The following is an 11,526-nucleotide window of genomic DNA, read 5'->3' on the forward strand; positions in this document are numbered from 1 at the left end:
AACTACCTCTAGCAGCAAGCTTGGCGGCTAGCATAAGGTTAAAGACCTTATCCGCGAACCAGTTTCGATAGGAGAAAAGCCGTATATACCGAGATGAGAGCATGAGTTGAATGTGCGTGTCTACTCACGGTAGATCCTCGAATCGGTTCGATCGCGATCCGTGATAAGCTCCTTTGAACTACGTGTTCTATTTTACTGCTAGTACTAACGACGTCGCTTCGGATGGCGCGACGATGAATTCCATGGTACCTGATAGGTTACCTGTAGCAGGACTTTCTTTCCAAGAACGATCGTTAAGTAAGCGCCGCTTAGACGGGTCAAGCATCCCGATAAGAGACGAGACGTCACGTCTTGGCAAGAAGTGCATTATTAGAGAGTGGACGCTTTCGAATTTTAAGTAAACGGAAAGAATTGCGATTTTGCTGAAACATCTAAAAATTTAATTAAATACAGAGCTAAAAATAATTTTATTGGATTGTCAAAATAATTATGTAGAAAACTCAAAAACGATGAGCAATTAACTGACCACTTTAAGCGTCTTATATATAATCAGTTTACTAGTCCAACAAAAATTATTTTCAGATCTATATCTTCACCGAAAGAATTTTACTGAAGTATTTAAAAATTTATCTAGATATCGAGATTTAATAATTATTTTCTTGGAGCGTCAAAATAATTACGTAGGAAATTAAACAATGCTGCAAAAAGTTTTGACATTCAAGCAACAAATTTAAGCATCCTACATAATTATTTCGATAGCTCGTTGCAATAAATTAAATTTTTAGATACTCTAGCAAAATCATCATTTCTGTGTAGGGACACTATTTTGTCTATAAGAAAGTAACATTTTTTAAATATATATTACATAAAACCAACGTTTCATAAGAGAGGCAGAGAGAAATTATCTTAATTTTTTAATAAATAAAATACACGTTCTTTAATAATATAGAACAAAATATTATCCGCCATAACTTTATAAATCCATTGAATTAATATTGATTTTAACGACTTTATTCGTTGAATAAATATAGTAATTTTTTTCAGTTGTGACGCTTTCTTCTAAGTTGCAAGTTGTCTTATAATTGCGATGTAATAATATGGGTTACAAATGCCATTGAATCACGGTAAAAAGCCATACGATGAAGACGTTAATCTCCTTAATTGCGCCTCGCGATCGTTATCGAACAAGCAATGTGTGATTACGCGATGTTAAAGTCAACGAAAATGTTCAAGCTAGAAGTTAGATCATTGCCTCGAGAATAAACAGAAATGGTTTATGGCCTTCAAAATAGCGAGTAAAAATAGTAGATTAACTATGACCAGTGAATAATATAATAGAATCGGTGAAAGATTTACGTTTGATCCTCTCCGTTTGTCGTCTGTTTTTCCGCCCGTAAATGGAAAATGAAACTGGAAAATGGATGACGTGCACTTTTATTACGAAAGACGCGCGAAACGGCCGTCGTTAACGACATTCCCGCATGTTTATCGTCTCGCAGTCTGAAATTCAAACGAATGATGATACCATCGAGCAAAGTTTAGACATGCTCGCGTGCGTTTGCATAAAACACTCTAAGCTATCATGGATTTAGAATGCATGCAGAAATGTGCACGAACGATACGAGAGATCTATAAGACAAAGAGAATCTACGCGATTGCTATAAATGATAAAACTCGCACAACAGTTTTTGATTTACCGGAAATCCTGTACTCTGAATCTCTGAATTTTGAACATTAGCAAAAAGAAGCGTGCGATATTGCGAGATCCGGAAATCGTGTAAATAAATACTATTATAGACATCAAAGGACCAATAATGTAACTTAATCGTGTTAACATACTCAAGATATACGTGCATATTAACGTACGCACTTAATAAATGATAAATTAAATTTCAGTCAAATTTATAATATTCTTGATTTATTCTAATTCCATTTATTATTTTATTTAATATTTATATTTAATATTTATAATTTATTATTTTATTTATTATATTATTTTATTTAAATTAATAACATGAATAAAAACAGTAAATAGAAAATAATAATGATTAAAAATAACTTAAATAATAGATATTTGACAATATGAATTAATAGTAAAGATTGCTACTAAAGATTTGTATAATAAAGATATTTATAGAAATAGATAAGCATTTGCTAAAATATAAAGATCGATGCAATAAAAATTCATCGAAAAAAATAATGAGATTTAAAAATCGTACGTAAAAATCTGTGGAGCTAAAAAATAATAGACAGTAAGTATCTATAACATCAAAGGAAAGAATTAAAGATATTTATAGAAATAGGTTTTTGTTTTAGATTAAATACCGATAAAGATATAAATTTGTGATAACAAAAATCTATGAGATTCAAAGTACATGGAGATCGAATTAAAAGATAATATTTATAAGAATAAATTTGTTAGAAAAACAAAAATCGAAATAGATATAAAAATACGCGACATCAAAGGTCTTTATAAAATCCAAAATGTACAAAAATAAAAATCAAGAATTTGTGATATATATTTGAGGTCTATAAAGATCAAAGCATGTAGAACTGAGAAACAGAAAGTCTAAAGAACTCTCGCTGCCAAAGATCTATTGATGAAGTCAAAGAAGACAGAAATCTACGGTATCGAGGGATTGTAGAAAAAGACGTTAGAATCTTTTTTTAATTCAGGATCTCAACTATTTCGTGATACTAAATTACAGCGTCGCGAAACTTTGTGTAGAGAGTGTGTTCCATTTTATTGATATCCAAGACAACCGAATAAAATGCTATACTACATGCATGTAAAATATATCGGAATATTGTACAGAGCTTCACAAGTAAAAGATTGGGCATCATATGTTTGATCCATCATATTTATCCGGATCTTAGAATGTAAATCAAAATATATAATGCTCTAAAAATGAATCTAATAATAAAAAAGAATTAAAAAGCCAATTGAGAATCAACGCGATTATTGTTACAAATAAAAAAATGTTATCAATAACGCATTGGCTCTTAACTGGCTTTTTAATTTCTTAGATAGAATGAAATAGATTATGCATAAGATAAAATGAGATATTCATCTTTTGCATCTATTTCATTGTATTTTAAACAGCCTGAAAAATATGATCAAAGTGGACCAATCAGAAACTGACCAATCTCTTACTTGAGGATCCCTAGGCCTGGCACGAGAGACGTGTAGGTATCCGTTCACCAGCATTGGTGCCTGACATTTCAGAGGCGTTCTGCTTTCCTCACCTAACGGCCGAGGCACGCCTAAACCGGGTCGATGCGATATACAACGACTCTTCTTCGCGTTTCCTGCCTAATGCAACGCGCGCATACCTCGTAATAATAGCGTGTAATATCGGTTTGAACGCGCCTGCTTGCCTGTTTGCCTGCCTGCCTGCCTAGCCGCCTGTAAAAAGAGCAAGAGAGCAAGAAATAGAGAAAAAGACAAACGGAGAAAGAGAGAGGAAGGCGGCCGTGTATTCCAACGCGCCGTACGTTGCGTAATTCATTGTTCGGATGCTAACACAACGAACACCCGCACCATCCGCGCCGAAGCCCCAAAAGAGTCGACAGAAATCTACCGCTTTCATGTTTCATCATCATACAGACTTCGTCCGCCTCGAACGTTCGCGAGAGGAATAGAAAAAGATTGTATTAAATTATCTCATCCTCGAGATATTCTCTTAAAATAATTCTCTACAAAACATTGAATTTTTTCATTATTTTCAATTTTCATCTCTCTTCAATATGGGTGAAATAAAACATGGCGGATCGAATGCATGATGATGAATTATTAATTAAACATGACGTTATATCTAATTTCTCGTATAATATTTAACTCATTTGTAACACCATCTCTTCTTTTTAATGCACTTTACTTTGTTTAACCCTGCGAATCTGCTCACTATTTAATTGTATTGATCATACACGGAAAAAACGATTTTGTTGAAGTATTTAAAGACTTAATTGAATACAGAGCTGAAAATAATTATGTTGAACAGAATAATGATGTAGAAAAACCAAGTATAATGAACAATGCTGAAAAAGTATAACATTTTCGCAATTAATTCAAGCATTCTACATAATTATTTTGATGGTCGAACAAAAATTATTTTCAAATCTATATATCTAGCTGAATTTTTAGATATTTTAACAAAATTGTCTTTCCCGTATTAAAGTTAAAATATATATGATTAAAAAACTAAAACACAAAAAAAGATACAGAAAAAATATCTTACATTAACAGACGAAAAAGTTTTTAAATATCACAAAATGTTAGCAAAAAATAAAATATGGGTCAAATAGACACGAATAAATCAACAGACAGCAGAATCAAGTCGACGCTGATTTGAAAAATTAAGAAAATTTTCACGAAGGAAAAGATTTTGCTAAAGTATCTAATGATACAGAATCTGAAAAGATCTAAAAATGGTTTTGTTGGATTATTAAAATAATTGTGTAGAGAAAAAGAGAGAGAGAGAGAGAGAGAGAGAGAGAGAGAGAGAGAGAGAAAGAAAGAGAGAGTGAGAAAGAGAGAGAGGGGGAGGGGAGATATACTATTCAAGATATACTTGCAGAGAATGTCAAACTTTTTTGCAGTATTGCTTATCATGCTTGAATTTCCTATCAGAATTATTTTGGTGGTCCAACAAAATTATTTTCTGTACCTATACTTACATTTTTAGATATTTCAGTAAAATCTTTTTTTTTACGTTACGTACGAACGCGTTTTTTGAAATACATTTTACATCGTGCAGCGATTTCAATCACAAATATAAATTCGACAGGCCGTATTTTTACGCGACAATTTTTCTTTCTTCCTTTCCATTTCTCTCTTTTTCTCTTTCTCTCTCTCTCTCTCTCTCTCTCTCTCTCTCTCTCTCTCTCTCTCTCTTTCATACGATGACATAACACGTTCCGGAATTTACGTTACAATAAAAACTGGCACACCCGGGCCATGGGATCAACAAATAAATGCCTGCACGCATTAGTGCCAATCTTGCAAATCGCTGATTTCGTAACGATCCATTATTATCGGTCGGAGAAGCGATCACGTAACCTTGTAACTGTACCCACTGCGATTACGCATTATAATTTTCGAATGCCTTTTATGTTCTGGAGATCCATCAGATTTTGTAAAATTTATTTTCGTAATCAAACATCGTCATCGCCGCCGTTAAAGGTGTACGTGTTTATAAATATTTATTCCTTTGCAATTTTTTTTCTTACGATAACGACGCGAAGATACGTACTAATTACCTATTTCTATCATTCATGCCGTTTCTCAATGATACATGAACATTATAACAGAATGGAGATTAAATGAAAATTTTATATTTCAGAAAAAAAAATATTAAATCTTTTCTCTCATATCGAGTATCTATATTCTATAAAAATGTAAAAATGTCCCAAAATAGAAATATTAAATAGAATATGAATATTTTCTCTTTATATTTGTAAAATATGTAATTTTATTCTATTTTCTTCTTGTTTTCCTTCCTTTTCACAAAGAGTAAATTCCAAAATTTGAATAAGATAAGTAATATTTCTCATATTCTAATGATATCTCAATTAAGTGTTGGAAAATATGATTTATATGCATATTGCTTGGCAGAAAAATGATAACATTTTTATTAGATTCAAAGATCATTTTGATAAGTGAATTCTTCGACAAACAATTATATTATAATGTTCATCGTAATAAACGGCGACGCAAGGTCGTCGTTTATGTAAGTACGTAATATTTAATCTTAAAATCAACGTCAAAATCACGATACAGCGTCCGATTATACAGCGTCCGGAAATATTCGAGCCCCGTTTCGAGATGCTCATCACTCAAAGCGAGCACGGTGAACACAAATATTTTTCGCAGAACGAATCGCGTATCGTCTGCGACGAATTAAATCATTCGCGCGATTTTAACAGCCTTGCCGCCACGGGACAGCCGGAACGATCCTCGCCATCAGTCACGCGCGTAAACGTTAATTAAGCATTTCGCGTACGACGTAGGCGTACTTTTGCAACGCGTGTTTTATAAACACATCGGTTGGCCCGAATTCGCGACGAGACGGGACTCGATGAGTCACGTCTCGTACTACCGTTTTAACGTTTTGTCGAAGGAATAATCGAGCTTGGTTTCAAACATCAACGAAAAAGATTAATAATAATAATCAATCCTATACGGAAAGGACAATTTTGCCGAAAATTTTTATCTAAAAATTTAGCTAAATACAGATCGAAAATAATTTTATTTTAACATATCAAAATTATTATACTCGAGCTAGTTGGTAAAATGTTAAAACTTTTTGCATAAGCATTACTTATTGTGTTTAATATTTCTAAAGTAATTATTTTGATGGCCCTACAAAATTATTTTTAGATTTGTGTCTACCTAAATTTTTAGATACTTTGGAAAAATCATTCTTTCCGTGAAGTTACTATAACTTTAATGAATAGAAATAATTTCAAATGTTTGATTAATTTTTCCAAATCAACTAAAAGCAGCTAATTTTTTTTTTAGATATTATTTTATTTTTATAGATATTAGGTGTAGTAAAAAGAAATCCATTATTTTTCCATTCAATTTCATGCAAAAATAATGGATTTCTTTTTACTACACCTAATATTATCTTATTTTTCTAAATATTACCAAACAATGGTATTTATTATGTTTGGTAATATTTATTACTTAGAATAAATATTTTTACATCAATACAAAATATATTTGGTAGTTACACAAAAAAGAGTTTGATTGCATTAATTGAGATTCTGAAAATGATGTTGATTTACAGAATAAAACATTTTTCTTAGTGTGATTGAAATAACGAAAATTCTGATGTGAATAGAATCTTCTCATTCGTCCATCAAAAGTTTTTCCCAATATTACCAAATTTTTTTCAACGAAAGGATAATAACTCTAGTATCGACAGAAAAATTACGAAGAAAAATACGGGTATGAAAGGATTCGGCTACATTTAAAAAAAAAACTGTATCTATATATTTGATTTAAATACATACATTTTCAAACGAAAGAAACAAAAACGAACTAAACTAATTTAGTTAAACTCGTAGTAAAATTAATAACTTTTTTTCCTCAGTATAGTATATTCAAATTAAACAAGTATCTCGCAAAGGCAAATGGAATCTACCTCGCGAGACGAAATTCAGCTTGCGAAGTTGGATCCTTTTCGCGCGCGCGTATCTCGGGGGAGATTTTATACGTCGCGGCCGAGAATACGCGGACAAGAGAGAATATTCACCGAGAAGACTCATTTCAAAAATTCCGCGAATAAACGAGATGAAAACAAACACCGAGCGACAATGCCGCGCTTCGGCGAAGCCTTGTTTCACCGAGCGGATGCGCGAAAACAACGTCGAATTCACAATTCGAGAGAGAAATGCTGACAGAAAAATCACAGGAACGTAATTGCGATCGCGTTGTGTATTCTCGCGATATATATATCATATAATTCCTTTCCGAGCTGCCTTTCGTAGATTCGCGCCTCTCGGAATCCCGTTATTCTCTATGCATACACAGAAAAATGATATATACCGTACGCAAGTAATAATTACTTGTTTTAAGTATTTCAAAATATTTTCAAAATATTTGCAAATCATAAGCGTTAAATTTATTTAAAATATATTCTAAGTTCTAAATCCTAGTGAGTTTAATACTTCAATCAAAATTATTAAATTCAAATAAATTCGACTTGCTTGTTATATAAAGTCGCTTCTTCAATTTTATAATATTCTCCAACAAAAAATATTCTTGTTTTGAGTATATAATGATACGTTTTTCTAAAATTTGTAACACGTATATTTTACGATTATTATCAAGAAGATATTTTTTGTTAAAGATAATCGTTATTTAAAAGGAAGAAAGTAAATTGAGCAATCACTTTTCTTATGTTAGTAATTAAATTAGTAATTAAATTCGGTTAATATAATGTCACATTGTAACCATTGTTTTAGTATAAAATAACGATATAATTGAGTGACTTGTATTAGATTAAATTGGACACTAGATTTAATAATGCAAATAAAAAGAAATGTAAAAGAATAATACTTTAGTAATAGAATAACATTTTTCTTCAGTAATAGAATAACATTTTTCTATGTGATTCTGTGTATAACAATAAGAAGTACGGAACAAATGGAATGCAAATCAATCAACATAGAATTTTCTTCTGATTCTTGTTATCGCGTAATCCTTAATCGATAGTTCTCGTCCTGTCGAGAAATTAAATAAACGTCGAGTGTAATATAATGCTGTCGTGCACGCTCGAGATATTTCTAGTGTCTCGAATCGCATCGTCGACTTTTAGCGGTATTCGCACTTCGCTTGAGTGCAATTAAATTCAATTAAAATTAAGATTTCTAGCAAGCTCTTATTTTGTCTAAAATACGCCCGTTACAAAAGTGATTTACTATGCAAACTTAAAACTTAAAAGTCACAATTAAAGAAAAAGTAATTATTTTTCATAAAATGTTTCTATTGAATTAAACTGAATAAAAAATTTTTTTAATAAAATAGAGACAAAGCTTTTTTTTTTAAATAACAAAGCGAGATTTTGATTTTTAAATTATTGACTTCGTAAACTTAAAAATCACAAATAAAGAAGAGAATTAATGTGATTGTCTTTCATAAAATATTTCTATTGAATTAATTTGAATTAAAAATTTTTTAAATATATATTATTATATATATAACTTAGAGAGGCTTTTTTTAAATAAGCAAGCACAATTAAGCAAGATTTTGGTTTCTAAATTATAGACTTTTACACTGTTAAATCTATGTCAAATTTAGTTTAATTTATGTCACTTTTTTTATAAAATATATCGTTATTTTATACCAAAATAATGGAAAATAGTTTAAATTCAGTTAATATAATGTCACATTATAACCATTATCAAATATAACCAATGTTTAGTATAAAATAACGATATAATTGAGCGGCTTGTATTAGATTAAATTGGATACTAGATTTAATAGTGCAAATAAAAAGAAATGTAAAAGACATTAATAAGAAAAACTTTTTTATGAAAGGTTTCTATTAAATTAACTAAGTTAGAGACATCATGTTTTCTTAATAAATAGCAAAGCAAGAATATGGCTTTCAAATTATTAACTCCGTAAATTGAAAAGCTACAAATAAAGTGAAAAATTAAAGAGGCTAAGTAATTATAAAATTTTATTGAATTAATCTGAGAATTAAGAATTTTTTAAATAAATTGGAATCAATATTTTCTTAAATATCACAACAAGATTCTGGCTTTTAAATTATCGACTTCATAAATTCGAATCACATAAATAAGGAAAAAGAAATCATATAAATAAAGAAAAAAGTAAAAAATATACTAAGTGATTATTCTTTTATAAAATATTTCTATTGTATTATAATCTAATTTAAAGATTTCCTTAATAAATAAGAAAGACGCGGAATTTTCTCAAATAACGAATTAAGACTGGTTTTCAAATTATTGCCGGAATTATAAACACAATTTCTTGAATTAATTAATTCTCAAATGAATAGCGAATCGTCTTTCTTCGCTTGATTTCAGATGCTCATTAACAGAAACAGTCCTCTAATCTCACGGCTAATTTCACAGATATAATAGCGAAAAATTATGGCGGATGATATCCTTTCGCCAAGGAAAACCGGAAGATTCCAGCAACGATTGTTATGTATTATACAAGCGCAATCGTATAAATATCGAAATCATACTCAATTCAATCTCCAAAACCCACATTCGTATCTGATTCGATCAAATAAACTGAGCGCGTTCCGTACACGATTTGAGGCATCGGTCGTTTCGAGTCGTTGCACTTTTCCATGGCCAACAGGTGGTAGCGGCTCTGCTCCGAGAGCGAGGAAACGCGGCCGAAAGGGACTCCGAAATTACAACGCACTCACACGCAAAACACACATGCACACGCACTTACCTTGAAAATCCAATAAATCTCGGGACAGCGATGATGTTTCTGTATGACGAGGTCAAGATCCTTCGGCTGCTCCGTCTCTCACACAGGCTGCTGCGTTCACTCCGAACAACTCCGAAAAGGATTCCCTCGGGCGATCCACTTGAAGTCAGGCACAGAATGTTTCACAGGATTCGCAATACCCGGCACCAGATTACGACGATAGACACACGCGAACTTGTCGCGCCGCGACGCGCGACTGTTGCAGACGTTTCGTATTCGCGAGACGGGACCGCGGACGTGCGAAATCGCGCAACGCGACGGCGCGACGCAAGGAGTGAAGGAGAACGAACGCTTGTACGAACGACGCGACGCGCAAATGAAACATGGAGTGAGACCGGCAGAGCAAACATTGCGGCGCGCTCGGTCGCTTGGCGGTCGTTGCACGAACTACGGCGGAGATAGCCGAGCGCGGCCGATGTTCGTATGGCTCGACCGGTAGTCGATTAGATGTTCTCGTTTGCGTCGCACTTCACTTGAAGTGATATTACATTGTTGCAGAACAAATTTTTCAAGGATTTTAATTGACTACAGGACAGAGAGGCTCTCAAATCTTTCTATCTTATAACCAATCTATCTTATAACCAAATAGGCTTGAAAAACGTTGTACAATAAATATGTAATAACAGTCTGACTGCTGTTGCGTAAGTATAATGTGTGTGTATGAATTATGTACGTGTGCTGCAAGTGATTATCGATGATTGATAAATGTTCTTTTAATAACTTGGCAATTATAGAAATATACGAATACATGTAAATAAATCTGGACAAAGAAAATTATTTGAATATTAATGAACTCATTAAATTTAAATATTAATCCTTAATTATATACACCTTTGGGTTATTTGTGTCCTGTGTTTCTTTTCTTTGAAATATAATACTAAGAGCAACATAATACTAAGAGCTGGTTCAAATACCTAGTTTTCTATTCCTAAAAAAAGTTTGGCATCTAGAGAACAAGTTTTGTGCGTTGTGAGCATTCAATTCGTGTATATTTTTTAAGGGATAATGCCTATGTAAAATTTTCAAAAAATCGATTTTTTTCTTTCAAAATACACTTTAGAATTTCAAAAATGAAGTGGTTTTATTTCGATACATAATTTTTTTCAAAAGTTATAGACTCCTACCTATTCAAGTGTAAAAATATTCACATTCAAAATTTTAAATGCGTTTTTCTCAAAACAGTATTTTTTAAGGTGGCTAGCAATAGAACTCAAACAATTGTTAATCAATTTACTTTAAATTTTAACAGTATTTAAAAAAATCATATTTTCTAAAGAAATACGTAAGACTTTTTTGATAAATTTCACATTTTTTTAGTTATAGCTGATTTTATTCGACTTTTTTGTGACGCCCTAGTAGAAATAAATCGCTGAAATCTATATAAATTGACCCATTTCAGTATTCATATTGATGAATTCATACTGAAATGAGTCAATTGACATAGATTTCAGTGATTTCAGCGGTTTATTTCCACCAGGGCGAAAAATTTTTTGTTTGTACTTCCGTCATTTTGTCAAAAATCAATATTTCTAAAAAAACGGTTA

At 31.8% G+C, this 11,526-nt stretch overlaps 1 protein-coding gene across 1 annotated transcript in view; it reads right to left on the minus strand.

The window, feature by feature from the left end:
* Nucleotides 1-10,293, minus strand: part of LOC108684548 — a 98,108-nt gene extending 87,815 nt beyond the window's left edge. Inside the window, exon 1 of the mRNA XM_018188932.1 lies at nucleotides 9,944-10,293. The gene's annotated coding sequence lies outside the window, so the exon portion shown is untranslated. The remainder of the gene's footprint in view (nucleotides 1-9,943) is intronic.
* Nucleotides 10,294-11,526: the final 1,233 nt, after the last annotated feature.

Source organism: Atta colombica, unplaced genomic scaffold (assembly GCF_001594045.1).
Source record: "Atta colombica isolate Treedump-2 unplaced genomic scaffold, Acol1.0 scaffold135, whole genome shotgun sequence".
In the NCBI taxonomy this organism is placed as follows: domain Eukaryota; kingdom Metazoa; phylum Arthropoda; class Insecta; order Hymenoptera; family Formicidae; genus Atta; species Atta colombica.